Below are 22,511 nucleotides of genomic sequence, written 5' to 3'. Positions count from 1 at the left end.
CCGAATAAGATTCCTCGCAAGAAAAGGGAAAAGTTGACAGCTATGATTGGGGGCTGGTGGCAAAAGGTGACACGAGCTGTCTGTCAGGGGGAAAAATCTGTGCAAACAACAAAAATCTAAATGTAGACCATGTACTGCTTTAGAAATGCTTCGAGAGCGTCAAAGGTTAACAGAGTAACTTTTACAGCACAATTCATGCACGCCGACCCAGTAACAAGGTCTCCTGAGTTCTGCTGGGACAGGTTTCCCGCCTGCAATCCTAAACTCACTTACTAGAAAGCAGGCACCATCCCACCTAAGTTCCAAACACCAGGTTAAAATTGTTTTAAATAGTGGAAAAAAATGTTCTTCACAGCCAGTATGCAAATTCTGAATAACTATAGTAGTACAGCTTATCTTTAAATCAGGTGGAATCTTGCCACCATTATCAACTTGCCATCATTGTCAAAGCTTATGTAGATTGCACCTATACTAATTGACCGGCAGAACAAACTCATGCGCCGACCGGTTATTGGGAGGAGAGAGGCTTGAGGTGAAGAAGGATGATACACTGTTACTATGTCATTAGAACAGCTGGTTTTTGCTGTATTCTGTGGCCTCTTACACCAGTGTAATTTATGTATAAAATCTTCTAGAAGCTTTCTAACAAAGGCTTTGTCAAAAACAAACATGTTCTTCAAATTATAAAATGCAGCTGCCTAGCTCTATCATCTATCTATCTATCTATCTATCTATCTATCTATCTATCATCATCCTATCTTGTTTATTAAATATATACTGCCTTGGAACCTAAAAACCTCCAAGATGACTTACAAGTAACTAAGTTCGATACAAAAACTAATATCACATAACCGGTAAAATACAAACCTAACAATAAATTTAATAACTAAGAAAATCAGCAGTTTTCTGATGGCTGCTTCCATCTAATCCTAAAACTGGTTTGCCCCTGCAATCATTTAAGGCCACAGCTCAAACATTTTGTGCTCTTGAGATAAGTGATTGTTTTACAAATTGACCATCAAAGCTCTGCTCCAACACTGCCCTCAAAGCTTACTGATATTTTAAAACCAGGACATCTCCTCCTCCTTCTTCATTAAATAATGAAATGTCTTAAATCAAGTTAAGCATTTTAAAAGGGAAGAAGTAGGAAACAATAATTGGAAATAACATTTTAAAAGAGAGGAAGTTTCATGCTAGTTGAAGGGTACCTTCCTCCCTCATTACTTTTGAGAAAAGTCCCAGTGACAGTGCCATGTCAGCAGTCCCTAATGTGTCTGATCTTTAACATCTCTGGGAGGGTTTCAGCTGTCTTCCAAGGTATCATTACGACAGTAATGCAATGCTGATTGCCATGTTATTCAGAGAATATATTAAAAACCACCGAGAAATCCGGGTTGACTAATAAGCAACCACCTCAGCCTTGCAAGCTGGCAGCTCTGGTCTGCCATTTCTCCACACGTATGTCTCAGTCTCTTGTGAAATCGTACAGGTTTTAATTGTGAAGCCACTTCTGATGGTTAAAAATACAGTGGTACTTCAGATTACAAGCGCTTCAGGTTACAAACGCTTCAGGTTGCAGACTCCGCTAACCCGGAAGTAGTACCTTGGGTTAAGAACGTTACCTCAGGATGAGAACAGAAATTGCGCGGTGGTGGTGTGGTGGCAGCGGGAGGCCCCCTTACCTCAGGTTAAGAACAGTTTCAGGTTAAGAACGGACCTCCAGAACGAAATAAGTTCCTAACCAGAGGTACCACTGTAAGTAACAAAGATGTATGTGCAATGTGTATTGATTTGTCTTCATTCCTGCATTGTGTTTTAGAACAGTCGTCAGCCTTGGACTTTATTTGCCAAACTGATTTTGAATGCTGGCAAGACAAAGGGTGATTTGTTCCTGAGTTCAGATAATTGGCCAGTGGTTTGGTTTGGATGGGTTTATCCTCTCCCTGAAGGAACAGGTTCATAGCCTAGGAGTGCTCCTGAATCTATTGCTGTTACTAGATGTCGAGGTGGTTATGGTGACCAAGCGTGCCCTTAACCAGTTTTGGTTGGTGGTACAGCTATGGCTGGTTTTGGATTGGGATAGGCTGACCACTGTGTCCATAAGCTAGTAACCTCCAGACTGGATTACTACAATGAGGCCTGCATGCAACTGTCCTCGAGGCTGACTCAAAAGCCACAGCTAGTGCAGCTCAACTAATATGGTACCTTGACTGCTCACTGGGGTGGAATATTACTGTCATGTTATTCCACTGCTGAAAGAATTGCACTGGCTGTCCATTAGCTATTGGGCAGAGTTCAAGGTGCTTTTTTAATCATAGAATTGTCAAGTTGGAAGGGACCACAAGAGTCATTCAGTCCAATGCAGAAATCCTTTGCCCAATGTGGAGCTTGAACCTACAATGCAAAGATTAAAGTAATCCTCAAGTGTTATTATAAGGAAATTAATAGATACTTCACAATATGCTTGAGGTTCTAATAAGCCAGGTCTCGGTTTAACAAAAGCAAGTTTCCATTCATATTCATGATTTATAGCCACATAAAAGAGTACCAGATCATGCATATTCCCTTATTCTAGGAGAGAAGCGACACAGCCAATTTACTGAAGCTAAGCCTGCCCGAGTCTGCTCTGTGCCTGGATTCAGCTTGGGGAGTGCATGATGGAGCCTCACAATGGAAAGTGGGAAATAGAATATGCTAAATAAAGCAATGATGCAGCTAATGCAGGTGTCAGAGACCTCCAGATGTTGCTGGACTACAACTCCCATCATCCCTGGCCATTGAACATGCTTGCTGCCAGGCTTAATAGGAATTGTAGTTCAACAACATCTGGCAGACCAAAGGTTCCCTACTGAATACAGTGTTACAGGTTACAGACGCTTCAGGTTACATACGCTTCAGGTTACAGACTCCGCTAACCCAGAAATAGTACTTCGGGTTAAGAACTTTGCTTCAGGATGAGAACAGAAATTGCGCGGCGGAGGCCCCATTAGCTAAAGTGGTACCTCAAGTTAAGAACAGTTTCAGGTTAAGAACGGACCTCCGGAATGAATTAAGTTCTTAACCCAAGGTACCACTGTACTTAATTCATTCCGGAGGTCCGTTCTTAACCTGAAACTGTTCTTAACCTGAAGCACTACTTTAGCTAATGGGGCTTCCTGCTGCCGTTGTGCCGGCCGGAGCACGATTTCTGTTCTCATCCTGAAGCAAAGTTCTTAACCCGAGGTACTATTTCTGGGTTAGCAGAGTCTGTAACCTGAAGTGTCTGTGACCTGAAGGGATGTAACCCGAGGTACCACTGTATTATATTGTAATGGTTTGATCAGAAGAAAAACAAAACAAAACCCAGAGATTAAAGGTCCCATGCTCTACCGACTGAGCTATCCCAGGTGTACAAAACCCTATACAGTGGTACCTTGGTTCTCAAAAGCCTTGGTACTCAATCAACTTGGAACCCAAACACTGCAAACCCGGAAGTAAGTGTTCCAGTTTGTGAACCCTTTTCGGAAGCCAAACGTGCTCCGTTTTGAGTGTTACTCTTCCGATTTGAGCACCACACTTCCGTTTTGGTGTTAAGCTGAGGTCTGTCTATTTGTGCTATTTATTTTCCTTTTCTGTTTTTGCGGCTCTTTTGTTTTGTTTTTGTGACTGTGTGGAACCCAGTTCAGCTACTGATTGATTGATTGTGTGACTGCAATACATTGTTTACTGCTTTCATTTTATGGATCAATGGTCTCCTTAGATAGTAAAATTCATGTTAAATTGCTGTTTTAGTGTCTGTTTTTAAAAGTCTGGAACGGATTAATCCATTTTGCATTACTTTCTATGGGAAAGCACGCCTTGGTTTTGGAATGCTTTGGTTTTAGAACGGACTTCCGGAACAGATTAAGTTTGAGAACCAAAGTACCACTGTATAGTTTGGGACCAAGATACTTGAAAGATTATCTCAAGACTTATATTCCCAAACAATCACGGTGTTCTGCAAGAGAAGGTAAAATATACCATCCTATCAGGAGGCATGATGTCTGCATAATGTCAGAATCGGGCTTTTGTGTTGCAGTACCCAGCCACTGGAATTTCCCACAATATATCAAACAGTCTTCTTCTCTATTGTCTTTCTGACACCTGCAAAAGATACTCTTTTTTTCAACAAGCCTTCTGAATGGATATTTTAATCCCAGTTTGGCTGTGTATTGGATTTGAATAGGTTTTAATATGTGCTGTAATTGTTGTTGTTTAAATGCTTTTGTATATCAATTGTTTAAACTGTTTTTAATATGCATAAACATTTTTTCTTTTTCCATGAATTTATAAATTGCTTCAGGAGTATCTCTTGGGAAGCCATTTATAAATGAAATAAATAATAAGATTTGTGAAGGCGAGGCACAGGTGTAGGTCTTGGTAAACCTCAGATTACTGGTTTTCCTTTACAGTTTATAAATCTTAGTGTTTTCTAAATGCATCCAAATTACAAATCATCACTGCTACCATGATTGTTCTGTTTAATCACCTGTGAAAATAACACAAGGCAGAGACACTCACATTAGCAGCTGCCGAGGGAATGTGCAACAATTGCTTGCGTTGAAAATGACTTATAAAATCAATGTTGCTGTTGCTGATGACTTCGTTCCTTACAGCTAGTTCGCTGACAACTACTTCGCTCCAGACAAGTTTCCTATCAACAGCAGGTGGCACTGCTAACAAAGCTTGAAGGTGCTATTGGATTCATGTATAAAAATTGCCTGATAGGCAATTGTGTCAATTCTTGAACTGGACGTTTCAAAATAAGCTGCAGCTTCTGAATTTGCTAACTAGACACTACATATAGTAGTAGTCTCAAGAACTGGTCAAGTTGAAATATAGAAAAGAATACATGTTTTGGACAAACTTAGTTGGAATCTTTCTCCCAAAGTAGAACTACCATCTCTTGAATTTCTGCAATCTCAGTAGGCTTTTATTGGTGTATATGATTATATATACAGTGCAGACTTTTATTGTTTACCTTTTTGGACACAGGTTCACAGTTTGTAAATACTCTTGGACCTGGAGAATATATAATTTTCCTCTCTCTCTCTCCCCCCAGACTATCCAGAAATCTGGAAATTTCCCTAGAGCCTCGCAGAGGAATTTAGCCATTTAGGGGACAGTGGACAATCTATGGGAAGGGGAAGATACTTTTTTTTTTTGCTGTCTAGGAAGCAAAGAAAAAGGAAGGCAGACTCCCAAAATGGTGTTTCAGCATTATAAAATGGCAATAGTTATGTCAAGAAGTCTCTGATCATTGCATATAATTTTGCTTTAACATACATTTTCAGCTTTTAAAAGTCCATTTCAACATTTCAATATAGATTTAATTACATAGAAAAGATGCTTTAACTGCAGTGTGCATTGAGCACTCAAAGTCTAAAGGAAGCAGTCCTGCTTGAAATGTGTACAAATCAATTCATGATATTGATCTGAAGTGGGTTGTGCTCTAATTTAAAACCTAGATCACCATAGGCCAAGCTTGAAAAAAATCTGATTTTTTTAAAAAATACATTCAATGTTTTGTAGGTGATCTGCAGAGAAGAAGTAGCTTAGAACACAGTCAAGCAAAGAATCTCCATTACAAAAAAGAATCTGTCCCCAAAAACAAATATAAAACAAGCCCAGCGTCATCCTTTGAAATTTACCCATTACTTAGTATTGTTTCTATCAATACAACTTTTTATGTGGCTGGGACGCTTTTCTTTTTTTTATGCTCTAGCCAGATCCTGGCAAGATTACATAGTTGTCTGCTACAAAGGAGCGCTGATTACCACTGACATTTGTTGGAGTTTTTGAAAATTAAAACCCCAAGCAGTGATTGTAATAAATAAGAGGTTTCAGTTGCCAAATATTAAATTGTGGAGCAGCCAATGGGAATCCCAGGTAGTGCAGCTGTTCTTTGAAGAAGGTCCATTTTCTTTCTTTCTATTCATAATTTTGGATTCAAGTGAAACATCACTGCCTTTTCATTTCAGGCTGCAATTGCAAGAGGCATAAGCCCCAAACATCCACTTATCAGATGTGAATAATGTAGGCTGCTTTGAAACAAGTTGCTGTTGTTTTTTTACCTGATGTGTTGCTTCTGATATATTTATTTCCCTCCATTTCCTCTTCTGTCTCCTTGAGTGGGAAAACAACAACAAAACCAAGTAGCACAAATTGCTTCTTCTTAAGCTCATGCCCAGGGCCAGCCCAAGACATTTTGCAAATTGAAGTAAAGAGCAAGAAAGCACCCCTTCACATTCCATGTACAAAAGCTGACCAGACTGGCAATTCAATCTTTCTTCAACACTGGTGACAACAGTGACTTCCATCGCTTCTGAGGCAAGGGAAGGCTGCATGCCACACACAGCTCTCTCCTCCAATATCTTGTTGTGGTTCGAGGACCCGACCCCGCAATGTGGAAAGAATACACACGGACACGTGATATAAGGTTAATGGGCAAGGAAAGGCCACAACTTTATTGATTACAGCAGTGAAAAGGTATTGGCTTAGGCATTGGATTTGAACAAGTGGGTTTATTCACCAGGGGGTGGAGCCAGTTGATGCCGATCCAACTATAGGCTCACCCCTAATGTCACCGAGGGTCGTGCCATGGCCTCCCGCCAAGCAGGCATCGGACAGAATACACGACCGCCAGATTCCTTTAACGGAATACCCCTAAAAATTGAAGGCATAGGCGATGGCCACACCTAGCTCTTCGACACAGCACAACACATTATTCCAATGCCTAACCTACCCACCAATACCACAAAAAGTTGTGACGATTGCTACGAGGTAGGCGAAAAAACCAAAAAGGCCTAATGCCCAATGGAAAAACTCCTACCAGGCCCCCTAGACAACCAGGGCGACCAACCTAAGGTCCATAGCAAGGCCAGTGACCAAGCCCTAACTAAAAGGGAGTGGAGGGTGGGTGACTCGTGGTGAGAGGACGAAGAATGAGGCCGGGCGAAGGCTGCCGCCGCAGCAAAAGGCTGCTGAACACGCCCCCCCCTCAGGCACCTGGTTGGATGCCTGCTGAGGGGCGTGGGCGCCAGCCAGGTGAGGTGAAGGCAGGGGGCTAACGCCCCCTGCTAGGGGCGGAGCTCGGGCTCCCGCCCACAACCACTCCCCTCTCTTGCAGGGAGGAGAGTCTTTGTGGTTCGAGGACCCGACCCCGCAATGTGGAAAGAATACACACGGACACGTGATATAAGGTTAATGGGCAAGGAAAGGCCACAACTTTATTGATTACAGCAGTGAAAAGGTATTGGCTTAGGCATTGGATTTGAACAAGTGGGTTTATTCACCAGGGGGTGGAGCCAGTTGATGCCGATCCAACTATAGGCTCACCCCTAATGTCACCGAGGGTCGTGCCATGGCCTCCCGCCAAGCAGGCATCGGACAGAATACACGACCGCCAGATTCCTTTAACGGAATACCCCTAAAAATTGAAGGCATAGGCGATGGCCACACCTAGCTCTTCGACACAGCACAACACATTATTCCAATGCCTAACCGGCACCCGAGCCGCAAGGCTCGCCGCCAATACCCTCACGGCTGTAACCAATCCCGGATGCTATTAATGACGCTATCTAACCAGATGTCGTTCCCCAGGTCTGATAGATGCACCCCGTCATTCCGATATAAGGCGTGCTCGCCGATACGGATACGGTCATGATAAATGACTCGGCCATACATGAAGCGCACCCAACGGGCAACTGCCCGATTTACGAGTTTCCTGGTTTTTTCAATGGCCATACAGCTCTGCGCTCCGCGCCAATAAGTCCTCTTCAGCATAGAAGACCAGAACACTGTCGTTCTGGGACATAAAGCAGTGAACGCATCCAAGTCACTTTTCATGCTCGCTAGCAAGTCCACACTTCTCCTACTAGTCAAGTCGTTCTCTCCTAATTGGATGACCAGGATATCGGGAGGGCCGAACGCGGCTACTTTCTCCCACAACAACGGAATCAGCTCGACCCAGCGCATGCCTCTTCTCGAAAACCAGGAAACTCGAACTCCAGGTGGTAAACCAAGGTTAGGCGCAAGGCCGCGGCTGGCCGCCCGAACGCGGGCCCAATGGACTATACTGTGGCCGCAAATCCACACGTGTCGCCTGAACACAGCTGAGGGTGAAAGGAGAGAGAAAACCGGTAAGTAGGAGGACAACAGGGGGAGCACTCTAACGTATGTAGCTTTTGTACGCGTTGGATTTCCACCGGCCCATTTCCTTTATCCTATCCGTGGGCAGGCCCAAGTGGGCAGCTGTTGTTGCGGCACCGATCCTGAATGAATGCGCCGCATATTCTTGGGGAGATAGGCCACACTCCTCAATAGCTCTGCGGAGTACCCTGGTGAACTGGTGCCTCAACGATGGAGACCCATCCTCGTGCACCAAGAGCGGACCGGGGCCGGATGGTCTAAGAATGAGGCCGGGCGAAGGCTGCCGCCACAGCAAAAGGCTGCTGAACACGCCCCCCCTCAGGCACCTGGTTGGATGCCTGCTGAGGGGCGTGGGCACCAGCCAGGTGAGGTGAAGGCAGGGGGCTAACGCCCCCTGCTAGGGGCGGAGTTCGGGCTCCCGCCCACAACCACTCCCCTCTCTTGCAGGGAGGAGAGTCTTTGCTGCTCTCTATCCATTGCTTCCTGCCCTCCCAGTGTGTGCCATCCGAGGCAGTTGGTTCACTCTGCCCAATGTTAGGGCTGGCCCTGATTAGACCAACTCTTCACTTTGTGCACATTACAAAGGTGAGAGGGGTGGCGCTGGAGGATCGGCTTGCACACTACAGGGGAACAGCGACTACAGGTTGAAGGTTGAGGGCTGAAGGTTGCAGAGAAAGCTGGTGACTAGGTTAAGAACATAAATAGAGCTTGCTGGTTCAGGCCAAAGGTTCATCTATTCCAGCACCCTCTTCTCATAGTGGCCACCCAGTTTCCTGTGGGAAACCCTCAAGTGCACTTTCCTCTCCTGTGTTGGTGCTGACCTTGAAAGCCCTAAACGGCCTCAGCCCAGTATACCTGAAGGAGTGTCTCCACCCCCACCGTTCAGCCTGGACACTGAGGTCCAGCGCTGAGGGCCTTCTGGCAGTTCCCTCACTGAGAGAAGTGAAGCTACAGGGAACCAGGTAGAGGGCCTTCTCGGTAGTGGCACCCTCCCTGTGGAACACCCTCCCATCACATATCAAGGAAATAAACAAATATCTGACTTTTAGAAGACACCTGAAGGCAGCCCTGTTTAGGGAAGTTTTTAATGTTTGATGTTTTATCATCATCATCATCATCATCATTATTATTGATATTCTGTTGGGAGCTGCTCAGAGTAGCTGGGAAAACCCAGCCAGATGGTCGGGGTATAAATAATAAATTATTATCATCATTATTACTGTGGTTTCCAGCAACTGGTATTCAGAGGCATTCCTGCCTCAGACCACAGAGGCACAGCATAGAGCTGAGTGAGGCAGCCTTGCCTAGTTCATTGCCATCACGAATTGGCTGGTTCACAGTGTAGGTAGGCCATTGTCAGCTATTTTGTGACACTGCTGCCTTGTATTATTTTAATGATTGATGGGCTGTGATTTTATTGTGTCTTTTGCTGCATTAATATGCTCTTCGCTGCTTTGCTATAGAAGCAAACCGTAAGATACCAATTCAAATAAAAACCTTTTAGGGTGTGTTGCAGCATACCTGCCCTTTTTATTATTAAAAAAAAGCAGCACTATACTTTCAAATGAAAACCAACAGACAATCCAGTCCTATACATCATCTTTTAGTTGGTGTGGCACAGGTAGAAGCTCTAGAGTACTCCCACCCAGCCCTTTCTCATACCCTCCAACATTTCTCTGATGAGAATAGGGACGTCCTATTCCATAACAGTAATTTTACTATTTATATTCTGCCTGTCTGACTGGGTTGCCCCAGTCACTCTGGGTGGCTTCCAACATACAGTGGTACCTCAGTTTTCGAATGTAATCCATTCTGGAGGGCTGTTCAACTTCCAAAACGTTTGGAAACTGAGGTGCAAAGGGCAGTCTGCAATTTCAATGGAGAAAATTTTTTTGGGGGGAACAACTCAGTGGAAGCTATTTGACTTCCGAGGCACATTTGAAAATGGAAGAATTTACTTCTGGGTTTTCGGTGTCCGAAAACCGCAACATTAAGTTTCCAAGACACCCAAAAATCGAGGTATCACTGTATATAAAAACATAACAAAACATTAAACATTACAAAACATCCCTATATACAGGACTGCCTTCACATGGCGGTCAGATAACTGTATATTTCTCCGATGAAAATAGGGACATCCTACCATACCTTTCAGAATTTCTCTGATGAAAATAGGAATGTCCTAAGGAAAAGCAGGATATTCTGGGATCAAATAAAAAACTGGGATGGCTTCTGTAAATCCAGGACTGTCCCTGGAAAATAGATACTTGGAGGAACTGCTTTCTGCCTTCCTAAGGCCTGCATGTAGTGATGGATGCTTAGCTTGGACTGAAGCTGATGTCAGGACCAAGCTGAGCAGGAGCACTAACCCTCTACAGATTTAGGGGAGTGCAACTGGTTTGGTTGCACTGGGTTGTGCTGGGAGTGCTGCAATTATGATGTACAATGGACGGCAGGATGGTGGTGCTGCTGCAAAATTTGCACAGGGCACCGCTGAAATGTGAGACCATAAGGCCCACCACTGCCCTCAAATCTCATCTTTGCTATACATCCAAAGCTGTATCATACCACTTTAAGCAAGTGTGGCTCCCTCCTCCCAGTACTGGGAACTGTAGCTTGTTAAGTGTGCTGGGAGCTGTTAGGAGACCCTTATTCTCTGCACCGAGCTACAGAGTCAATCCCTCTTCCCAGAGAAGTTGTAGCTCTGTAAGGGGAATAGAGGTCTCCTAGCAACCCTCAGCACCCTTCACAGGTTCCAGGGTTCTTTGGGGAAAGTGAGGACTGTTTAAAGTGGTATGATACTGCTTTAAATGTGCAGTGCAGATGGGCCCACAGTCCCATGAGCCTCAATGGAGCTTTGTTGTGGCAGTATTCAGGCTGCTTGTATGTCAGCGCTTTCATAGCCAGCCAGTTCTTCTGTTAATGTATTCCCATTATTAATCGGTTCACCTGTTGTACATCATTGTCTTTAGTTAAAACTTCACTAAGCTCCTGGCGTGAAATATCGGTAGTACAATCTTAATATTACTGTTCAGCTAGAATCACTCCAGTGGAATTAAACTGCTATCGATACACCAGTATGCCGCTAGAGGGTGCACATTACCTAGGTATTGGAAATATATAACTACTCCCTTGCTTAAACTATTGTATAAAGAGCTGGAAGATGCTTGTCTGAGGAAGTTCAGAATGTCAGACATTTCCAGGGAAGGACATAGGCTTGCAGAACATTTCTTTAGTTTTCTTCCTGATTCTATAAATGAGTACACTAAAGGTAAATTTTAAGGTTAGATTTCTCCCCACACTGCCAACAGTTCCTAAATTTTCATTTTCATTTACTAACATACCCATTCTTGCAGCTTTAAGGTGCATTAGTTTCTGTGCTACAGAGTCAATGAAAAATTCAATATACGTTTTGGATATGTTTGTTTTTGCAATGCGGTCCCTGCAGTTGTTTACGCTGTGAGGCAAAACAAATGATCTTCCATTACTAGAACCGTAAGCTACCCAGTATTTGGAAAGCTGATTCCCACACAAGGCACAAAAGAGGATTTCCCTTCACATACTTCCGTGAATAATTCCTATATCTGAAAATCACCTTCTTCAGAGATAGATGTGTGTTTCAGTAACCACGAACCATACATGGCATATATTCTTCAAAAAAGATGTGCTTTCAGATAACTCAGTAGGCAACAAACCACTTGGATTAAGAACTTTGTCATGCAGGGGTGGGGAATCCCTGTAGGCATTGTTGGACTTCATCTCCCATCAACCCAAGCCAGCACTGTCAATGGTAAGAGATGGTCAGAATTGTAGGCCAACCACATCTTGGAAAGCCACAGGTTCCCCATCCCTGTTGCAATGGAATTAGTCAAGGTAGCTTGACTATTAGGCAACTAGTCCAGAGACCATAGAATGGTCTTTGTTCCTTTTTGAGAGCCAGTTTGGTGTAGTGGTTAAGAGCAGTGGACTTGTAATCTGGTGAACTGGGTTCGATTCCCTGCTCCTCCACATGCAGCTGCTGGGTGACCTTGGGCTAGTCACACTTCTCTGACGTCTCTCAGCCCCACTCACCTCACAGAGTGTTTGTTGTGGGGGAGGAAGGGAAAGGAGATTGTTAGCCGCTTTGAGACTCCTTAGGGTAGTGATAAAGCGGGATATCAAATCCAAACTCTTCTTCTTCTTGTGGTTGGACTCCAACTCCCATCAGCCAGCATGGGCCGTAGTCAGGGATAATTGGAACTGTAGTTCAGCAAGATGCTGAAATCCCAAGGCAACAGAAAAGACTCTTTACATATGCAACCACGGCTGCAGAGATGTTATTGACTCAGAGGTGGAAAGAAGATAAAGTTCCTACCAGAGAAGAATGGCAGATGAAGTTGGTGGACTATGTTGAAATGGCTACAATGACTGGAAGAATCAGAAATCAGGAAGATTTTAATAAGGAATGGAAAAAAATTATAACTTAAAATTTTTAACCACTGAAAACAGTTAAAACTGTGAGGAGGAGTGGAATATCACTTGTAGTTTAAGGGTGAATTCTGGACACAATGGAGATGTAAAAGATTTGGACTGTCATAAAAGATGCAGGAGGAGAATAGAGTTAATTTGTATCAATGCTGCTACAGCATTGCCACTGTGTAATGCATTGTAAACGAGTAGCAACCATTGTGCTTCTCCTTCTTTTATTCATTTGAGTGCAGTGGGACCCTGCTAGTGACCTTGTTCCTGACAAGGAGGACTCACTAGGCAATATCTGAAACCCAGTCTCCCCAAGGTTCAGTGTGGTGAAGCAATCATAAATGGCACTCTTCCCCAACATAGTGATTTCCAAATACTTTAGACTAGAACTGTGCTGCCTGGGGCCGATGGGGGATGCAGCCTAACACATGTGGAAGGTCTTCAAGTTGAAGAAGGCTGATAATGGACAGTGGATTCCTCCATCCATAGAATCCACTTCTGTGCATTATCATCATTATCCTCAATACGTTAAGGATCACCTCTCCCCATACATACCAACTCATACTCTGAGCATGCCAACTGAGGCCCTTCTCTATGTCCCTAGTCCCAGAGAGATTTGGAGGGTGGCAACAAGAGAACAGGCCTTTTCTGTGCTGGCTCCCTGACTGCGGAATGCTCTTCCCTGAGAGGCTCACCTGGCACCATCATTATATATCTTTCTACACCAGGCAAAAATTATCCCTCTTTACTCAGGCCTATGGCTTTTAAATAATCTATGGGCTGTGAAAGTGTGTGAGGAGAGGACTCTTATTAACTATTTTATTATTTGTCTGTCAGTATGCTTTTTATTATATTTTATTATTGATGTTCTGCAATGTGTTTATAACGGGGGTGGCACTGTGGTCTAAACCACTGAGTCTAGGGCTTGCTGATCGGAAGGTCAGCGGTTTGAATCCCTGCGACGGGGTGAGCTTCCATTGTTTGGTCCCTGATCCTGCCCACCTAGCAGTTTGAAAGCGCATCAAAGTGCAAGTAGATAAATAGGTACGGCTCTGGTGGGAAGGTAAACGGTGTTTCCGTGCGCTGCTCTGGCTCGCCAGAAGCGGCTTAGTCATGCTGGCCACATGACCCGGAAGCTGTATGCCAGCTCCCTTGGCCAATAAAGTGAGATGAGTGCCGCAACCCCAGAGTCGTCTGCGACTGGACCTAATGGTCAGGGGTCCCTTTACCTTTACACTGGGATCTTTTGATAAAGGATGACATGATAATGATGATGATGATAGTAATAGTAGTAGTAGTAGTAGTAATAATAATAATAATAATAATAATAATAATAATAATAATAATGCAACAGTGCTCAGATCAGGAATAGAGAACCTGTAGCCTTCCAGATATGGCTGGGACTGATGGGAGATGGAATCTAACAACATCTAGAAGGCCAAAGTTTAGCTTAGATCATCCTTTAAGGATGTCTTAAAGACAGTGTCTTGGCTACGTCATCTAGAGCAGGCATAGGCAAACTTGGCCCTTCAGATGTTTTGGGACTACAATTCCCATCATCCCTGACCACTGGTCCTGTTAGCAAGGGATCATGGGAGTTGTAGTCTCACAAACATCTGGAGGGCTGAGTTTGCCTATGCCTGATCTAGAGTATGCTCAGATGCTTTCTAGAAGGAAGTAACTGTAGACTATAGTTGGACTAACAAGGATGTGGCAATAACAGGACCTTCACCTAATTACCTTCCTATTTGAAGTCTCAATGTCAGGAAAAAACAATGAAGAATGGAAGGGGGATGTGTGCCACAGTTACTGGAACTGGTTAGGTTCACAGAGCTCCCTTCACCCAAGCAAACTACTGCTGTATGACTAATGCTATGTGACACTTATCTTTCTGCATTTCATTAAACACAACAGAAACCTAATCTCCAGTTACCTGCCTCCAAACTTTAATGATTCAGAATGACACAAATACATTTAAATGTGAAGAACGTGCACTCACAAACACAAATTATTCTTGCTAATCCTTTGAAAAAATCGGATCCTAAATGTCATGATACATCAAGGTGTGTTTGATCATGTTGCTTTTGCAGCACACATCCCTCATTAACGATCAGGTTATTGTTGCAGATCACCGGAGGGCCCAAAAAATTGTGTATTTTCTTCCTTTGAACAGCTTCTGAAATTAATTTTGGGAGAGATTATGCAAGCCCGCTGAGTCATGTCCACCATTTCCTACAGCAGCTTCTTTATTTCCTTTTAATGTTTGGAGATGAGATGGGAGAAGGCAGCAACCACTGAGGTAAACCAGAATGGAAGTTGCTGGAGTTCATAGAGACTTAGGGACAGGGCTTCCTCTAGCTTAAGCCTTCTAGGGCAGGAGGAAAGTAACTGGTTTTAACTCTTGTCCTCCAGGCAGAAGGAAAAAAGTAATCTTGACCAATTCATGTTTTCCCATGGTCTCCTGTGTACAAATCAGTCCACCTCAATGTGGAGTCAAGCACCAATTCATGCCACCATTCCTGAGAAATTTTAAAGGGAATGGAGCCTAGGAGAGGAGAGGGGAACAACTCTATTTCACTTAAAGGTAAAGGTAAAGGGGCCCCTGACCGTTAAGTCCAGTCGCAGACGACTCTGGGGTTGCGGCGCTCATCTTTCTTTACTGGCTGAGGGAGCCAACGTTTGTCTGCAGACAGCTTCTGGGTCATGTGACCAGCATGACTAAGCTGCTTCTGGCGAACCAGAGCAGTGCATGAAAATGCCGTTTACCTTCCTACCAGAGTGGTACCTTTTTATCTACTTGCACTTTGACGTGCTTTCAAACTGCCAGGTTGGCAGGAGCTGGGACACAGCAACAGGAACTACCCCGTCACAGGGATTGGATTCGAACCGCTGACCTTCTGATCGGCAAGCCCAAGAGGCTCAGTGGTTTAGACCACAGCGCCACCTGCTTTCCTAATACCCAGTCAAGACTGCTGTATTCATAGGAAAACAACAACTGCAAATCTAGCAACATGGCATCATTTAAAAAACAGAGGTTCCTTCAACTTTTCCTCATAAGACTTGGTTTCTAGACCCTTGCTCATCTTGGTTGTAATGAAATGGAGTGAGAATTCTGAGCAGAAGTCCTCATGCTGCAACAGATTTTTTTTTTTTTTTGCAGGTATCACTTTCAAATGTTTTCACAAACAAAGCTGACCCATTTTCTGAGTACTTTCTTGTAATGAGAGGGTGAGAGGTCAGCCAATGGTCCTTCAGATGGTGTTGAACTTCAGCTTCCATCAGCACCATCTAGCAAGGTCATGGACAAGGAGAATTGTAGAAGGTTTCCAGATCCTAAGATCTAAGGAGGAAACATTTTCTCACAAATTGCAAAGCTACCTGGAAAACGTTTTGATATGGCAGGAACTAACACAAATCCATGCTATGCAAAGGCCTTTCACTGAAGCTTAAGGATGTAAAGAGGGGCTTCTCTCCCCCATTCCCTGCCGGTATGCAAGGCATAACCCTAACTATTCAGGTTTGATTGATCCTGAATAATTTACACAGATGTTCTCTAATAATTCATTCATTTCTATTAGTTCCAGGCTGTCTGAAATAGCTTGAACATGTGCCAGGGGTTCACCCTACAGTTTTAAAAAATGGTTTCATTAAAAAGCAGTGAGTAATATCTATCGTTTTATCAAAAGTACAAAGCAAGAGCTTTGTGGGGGGAAAGGAATAAAGAGGGAAAGGCAGTGTAGGATGATCAAAGCGGCATGTGTACTTTCAACATTAAACAAAAAATGACTGAGGAATGAAGGAAATTCCTCTCTGCTGCGATAGCATTTCTTTCTTTCTCTTTGCAAATGTGGGGAGGTGAGGAAAGGGATAAGGTATTTAAAGGATAACAGGCTGCCCCCCTCAGCTTCCTTTACATATTTTATTTTAGAGTCATGATATCTGCTGAAGGATTTTCGATCACACCAAATAACTCCAAATGGAGTGCAGGTGTTTAGACAGAGCAATTTAGGGGGGAAATAAAATGAAATGCTTAGAAAGGCCCTTCCCTGCACCCTTTTATTAATGGCTTCGTTGCAGTGAGTCGTGTGCGTTTTTCGCAATTGGTCTCTCTCCTTCACCTGCCACAGTGAGTTTGGTTATTGGGGCCAGATGCTGAAGTCAAGTAAGAGAATATTCACACCCGAAGACAGCTGAGCGTTCATGCACTGAAAGCAGATTGAAGCCGGGGAACAACAGGGAACCAAAGTGGAACTGATGCTGGAAAGAAGAAGTTGGCTCTTATCATAAAGTGAGGGGCAGATGGGGCTCATCAAGGTAGAAGGAAAACTTTGATCCTAAATCTCTGCTGCCTTGCCAGATATATTTGGGAGAAGAAAAGGCGAAGGAGTAAACCCGACACAAATCTGGAGTCCCTAAGACAGTTGGGTGCCAAATTGTACTCCTCCTTGCAGCAACTCCTGGTGCCAAACGTATTTCTCTGCTTTCCTTTGGACTACATCAGTGAGGCCAAGGAGGTGTGTGTATCTTGTCATCTGGGCAGCCTAGGACCTCCATACACACTGCCCAGGGTTGCACTCAGGGAAGGTCACTTTGGGGCTGCCAATGCAGCGGTTTGACTTCACTCCCAGAGACATACTCCATTGTCTCTAGAGGCAGACGGATGCCAACCACTCCATAGCAACTCAGAGAATGGCTTTTAGTGCAGCTGCCTCTGTTCTGTGGAATAGCATCCCTATTGTGATATGAAAGGCACTCTCTATTTGTACTTTCTGGAAACAATTGAAGACATTTTTGTTTTGACAAGCTTTCCCAGCGGGATGAGGATGAAATATATTATTTTTAGGTTTCTGCCTAGCATGTTTAGTAGCATGGTTTTTAAAACCTATCTTTGGTTGTTGCTTGTATGGGTTTTAAACATATTTTTAGTTGTTTTTAGTGTGTGATTGAGGCTAATGTGAAAGGCAATTCAAATCATCATGAGCGTGAGCACTACTGGAAGAATGCTCGCTTGCCCCAGTGGAAGCCCTCCTTTTGCTACAGATAGCAGGCACAGAGGACTCAATTGGGATTGAGGTTACAGCATAAGGACATAGGATCTGCCTGCTGCATCAGGCCAATGGCCCATCTAGTTCAGCATGCTGTCCTCACAGTTGCCACCGAGATGACTGTGAGAAACCCACAAACAGGACCCAAGCACAAAAACACTTTCCCCTCCTATAGTTTCCAGCAACTGGTATTCAGGATGTGGGTGGCTCTGTGGTCTAAACCACTGAGCCTCTTGGGCTTGCCGATCAGAAGGTCGGCAGTTCGAATCCCTGCAACAGGGTGAGCTCCCGTTGCTCAGTCCCAGCTCCTGCTAACCTAGCAGTTCGAAAGCACTCCAGTGCAAGTAGATAAATAGGTACCACTGCTGTAGGAAGGTAAATGGCGTTTCCGTCACGGTGTTCCGTTGCACCAGAAGCGGTTTGGTCATGCTGGCCATATGATCTGGAAAGCTGTCTGTGGACAAACGCTGGCTCCCTTGGCCTGAAAGCGAGATGAGTGCTGCAACCCCATAGTTGCCTTTGACTGGACTTAACAACCCAGGGGTCCTTAACCTTTTTACCTTTACCTATTCAGAAGCATTGCTGCCTCTGATTGTGGAGGCAGAGCATAGCCATCTTGGTTAGTTGAGAAAGTGCTTAAGCCCCATTCCCCTTGCATACCCTCCAACATTTCTCCAATGAAAATAAGGGCATCCTATTCAACGACAACAGCAACAACATACCCCACCTATCTGACTGGGTTGCCTCAGCCACTCTAAGTGGCTTCCAGCACTTATAAAAACATAATAAAACATTAAACATTAAAAACTTCCATCTAGAGAGCTGCCTTCAAATATTTTCTAAAGGTTGTATAGTTAACTTATCTCCTTGACTTGGGGGTCACATAATTCCATACCCTCCAACATTTCCCCGATGAAAATAGGGACATCCTAAGGAAAAACGGGATGTTCTAGGATCAAATCAGAAACTGGGATGGCTTCTGTAAATCCAGGACTGTCCTTGGAAAATAGGGACACTTGGAGGCTCTGCCATTGTCCTGATCTAGACTGAAGCCCCATGCTTATTTATACCAATTACACAATTGCCATATTCATTTGGCCCAGAAGGCGAGAGAAAGGAGGGATGGGGTTATGCAGTCACACGGAATGCCAACCAGCTGAATCACTCAACACCCAAGCTCTGAAATGAGCAGTCACTCCGGGAATCACATCCAATGCCTTATCTTAAATGGGAGATGTGACAAAAGTGCAGGTTTCCTTGGTGGAACCTTTTCATTTTAAAGGGGAAAAGAGACATGTAGAGACATCAAACATAAGCAGTAAGGTGGGCTTCTCCATCTGAATTATTAATGAAAGCATTGCTTTTAGAATTCTTTTTTTTTAAAAAAAACCTACCATATTTACATACGCAACCATCTTAAAAGGACATTATGTTGGTTGCAAAGTCAAACATTTACACTTTAGGAAATGTTTTATTTATAATAACAAGTGGAACTCTATTCGGTTCAGCCTCTTCGTGCATGCTGTGAAATAAACAGAGAAGAAGTGCATTACTTAGAATTTTAGATCACCCAAATACGGTAGGGCCCTTTCAATATTCAGATGCTGTTCGGAGAATAACTGGGAGGATACCTCAACCTTCTCCTCCCACAACGGTATTAAAATGGATGTGTGTCATTCATTTTACATTTAATTTCCAAGTGACTTTGAGAGGGAGGTTAATAAGTTTTTCTATGCTTTATACTTGGATCATCTCGATGTTTCAGAGGTCTAGCAGGTAGGGATGGGATGGGATGGGATGGGCAGACAGCTTCATCCTGTTTTTGGTGTGCTTTGCCACATTTCTTTGATTTAAATAAACATCCCCATGATACTTCACTCTTAAATTTACATTACATTTAAAAATTGATTTTTTAAATCAATTTTTTCTTTGAATGTACATATCTTTAAACATCTTTAAATTAATTTAGATCATTTTGAGACTTTAAAAAATGACATTGTCTTTTGTAGATGTATAACAAAATATAAATAAGACAATTAAACATAATCCTAACAACTCTCCTGCCCTGCATTTCACCACCTTTTTATTGTATTTATAATATTTGTTTTTCTGCAAAAAGTTTCTCCTGTTTTAATATATTTTAGAGCTGAGAACTGCATCACAACATTTGGAGAAGTGTGAAATTATGGGCAGTATTAAACTAAATGTTTGCTTTACCATCAGGATCAGCACTAGCGTAACTGGCCTTTCCGGCACATTAACTGTATGCCCCCAAATCTGCAGTCCATGGGGGAAAATCTAGAGCCAGTTTAGGGGTGGTTGGAGGAGAAGGGGAGAACATTTTGTGGTGCAATGAGAGATCCAAAAAGGAAGAAAGTTGGCAAGTGTCTTACTCTGGTTTTTAGTTTATTGTTGAGTTTAATTTTTTTTTGGAATGTCTTAAATAGTTGTTTTTAACTTTTAAAATGAGTATTCATTGCTGTGCCCGCTTTTGCTCTGACCCTGCTCATGTCTGGTATGTAGCCAACAGACTGTAGGCAGTTGCCCAGAAATGAATTTTAAAAATGGTTCCCATTCCTGTCCATAGATGGAGGAGACCTTCTCTCTCTCCCCACACCCAAAACCTCTTTGTCTCCTGGGCATCTTTACTCAACATGCAAGGGATTGCTGGTTCTGGCATTGGTTAGCAAGAGAAGAGGTCTGTGAAGACTGAAGCACTCAGCTCCAGCTGAAAGCAGCCCAGGTGGGTCTTTGCCTGATGCTTGAGAAACACTGGTACAGTGGTACCTCGCATTACATATGCTTCAGGTTACATACGCTTCAAGTTACAGACTCCACTAACCCAAATAGTACCTCGGGTTAAGAACTTTGCTTCAGGATGAGAACAGAAATTGTGCTCTGGCGGCGCGGCGGCAGCAGGAGGCCCCATTAGCTAAAGTGGTGCTTCAGGTTAAGAACAGTTTCAGGTTAAGTACGGACTTCCGGAACGAATTAAGTACTTAACCCGAGGTACCACTGTATAGGTCATTTGCTATTCTCTCTCTCTCTCTCTCTCTCTCTCTCTCTCTCTCTCTCTCTCTCTTCACACACACTTACACAAACACTCCAAAACAGTTGCAATGAGTTTAATGGCACTTTCTCCCAAGTAAACACGCATAAGATTACATACCATCCAACATTTCTCTGATGAAAACAGGGATGTCCTATTCAATGATGATGATGATGATATTTATACCCCCCACCCCATCTGACAGGGTTGCCACAGCCACTCTTGGTGGCTTTCAACATATATAAAAACATAATTAATCATTAAAGACTAAAATAACTTCCCTTCAGATGTCTTCTAAAAGTTGTATAGTTACTTATCTCCTTGGCTCAGGGGTCACATAACTGCATACCCTTCAACGTTTCTCTGATGAAAATAAGGATGTCCTAAGGAAAAGCAGGAGATTCCAGGATCAAATCAGAAGCCAGAATGGCTTCTTTAAATCCAGGAGTGTCCCTGGAAAATAGGGACTCTTGGAGGGTCTGGGATTGAAGTCAGGCAGCCTGGTCATATGACTGTTTATCACTGAGCTCAACTGGGAACACATCTAAAAGTAATGTGTGCTCTGGCCCTAATGGATTAATGCAAAAACATTATATTGTAAAGCAAAAGAACTTGAGTGTATTACTAACTTCACTGGGCTCCCTCCACCCCAGATTTGTCATATAAAATCTCAACAAAACTTTGAACTCTTTTTGTTTTCTGCTTTCCAATGCCTGCCTTCTCTCCTGCACAGAACAAATTTCTCCTGAGTCCATTAATTTATTTTTAAAGTGCATTCAACCTAGCACTTTCAGCGAAGCTGAAAAACTTGATGAGTTAAGGTTCTTTCTCCCGCGCAGGATTGGACCTTCAGTGCTGCATTGTTCTGCAGAGTGTTGTTAAGCAGCTGCTCAGGAGGCCCCTTAGAGAAGCTGAGCCTTCCACTGGTGGGAGAGTCAGTCTCCAAAAATCCCTCGCCAGTTGCTCAGGGATGTTGTTGGGATTAATTAGCTAATTACTTTTAAACTATTTAAGATCTTGGTTGTCATATGCTAGAGACATGCAAAACATTATTAGGAGTGCCGTTAGTCGAAGGAGCTGCTTGTTTGGAGTGTAAGCTACAGTTAGTGTGGAATGCTGCAGCACGGTTGCTGACAGAATTGAGACCCTGTCAGCATATAACACCTCTGCTCAGAAACCTGCGTTGGTTTTTGAACAGAGGACAAGTTACTATTAGCACTGAAGCCAGTAACAGCTTGGAACCAATTTACTCGTGAGATTGCCTTACTCCACGGGCAAATCTACACTGGGTTGTTATGACTTTAAAATGCGCTGTGAAAATGTGACACTAGAGGGCGCTGTAGAGCAGTGCTCCATTGTCAATGGTAAATTGCATTGACAGGTATTATTACGGGTTTTTTAAAAAGCGTTTTTGCAATCAGTGTAGATCCAGCCCGTATATCCCTAGTTGACCACTTCGATCTGCAGAACTGGTACAGTTACAGTTGCCATGTTAAGCATTTGTAAGAAATCTATCTTGATAATTTTATTGCTTTATTTCTTTTGTGAACTGCAGTATATATATTTTTTGTAAAATAAAATAAATGCTGCATAACAGCTATTTGTGCATATAAGGCTTGGTGCACACAAACAGCACAATGCTAGAAACTTGAGCTGTTAGAATCTTTAGGTGCAAGGAATGCCATTTTTAATGTAACCCCCCCTCCCCAAATCTCCCTTTAAAAATAAATAAAGAAGTACAAGGAACATAGCAGGGAGGAAAGATATAGGCTGGATCTAGACGCATAAAA

This window comes from Podarcis gaigeae, assembly GCF_964106915.1.
Source record: "Podarcis gaigeae genome assembly, chromosome: 11".
Lineage (NCBI taxonomy): Eukaryota > Metazoa > Chordata > Lepidosauria > Squamata > Lacertidae > Podarcis > Podarcis gaigeae.
This window is presented reverse-complemented; position numbering follows the sequence as displayed.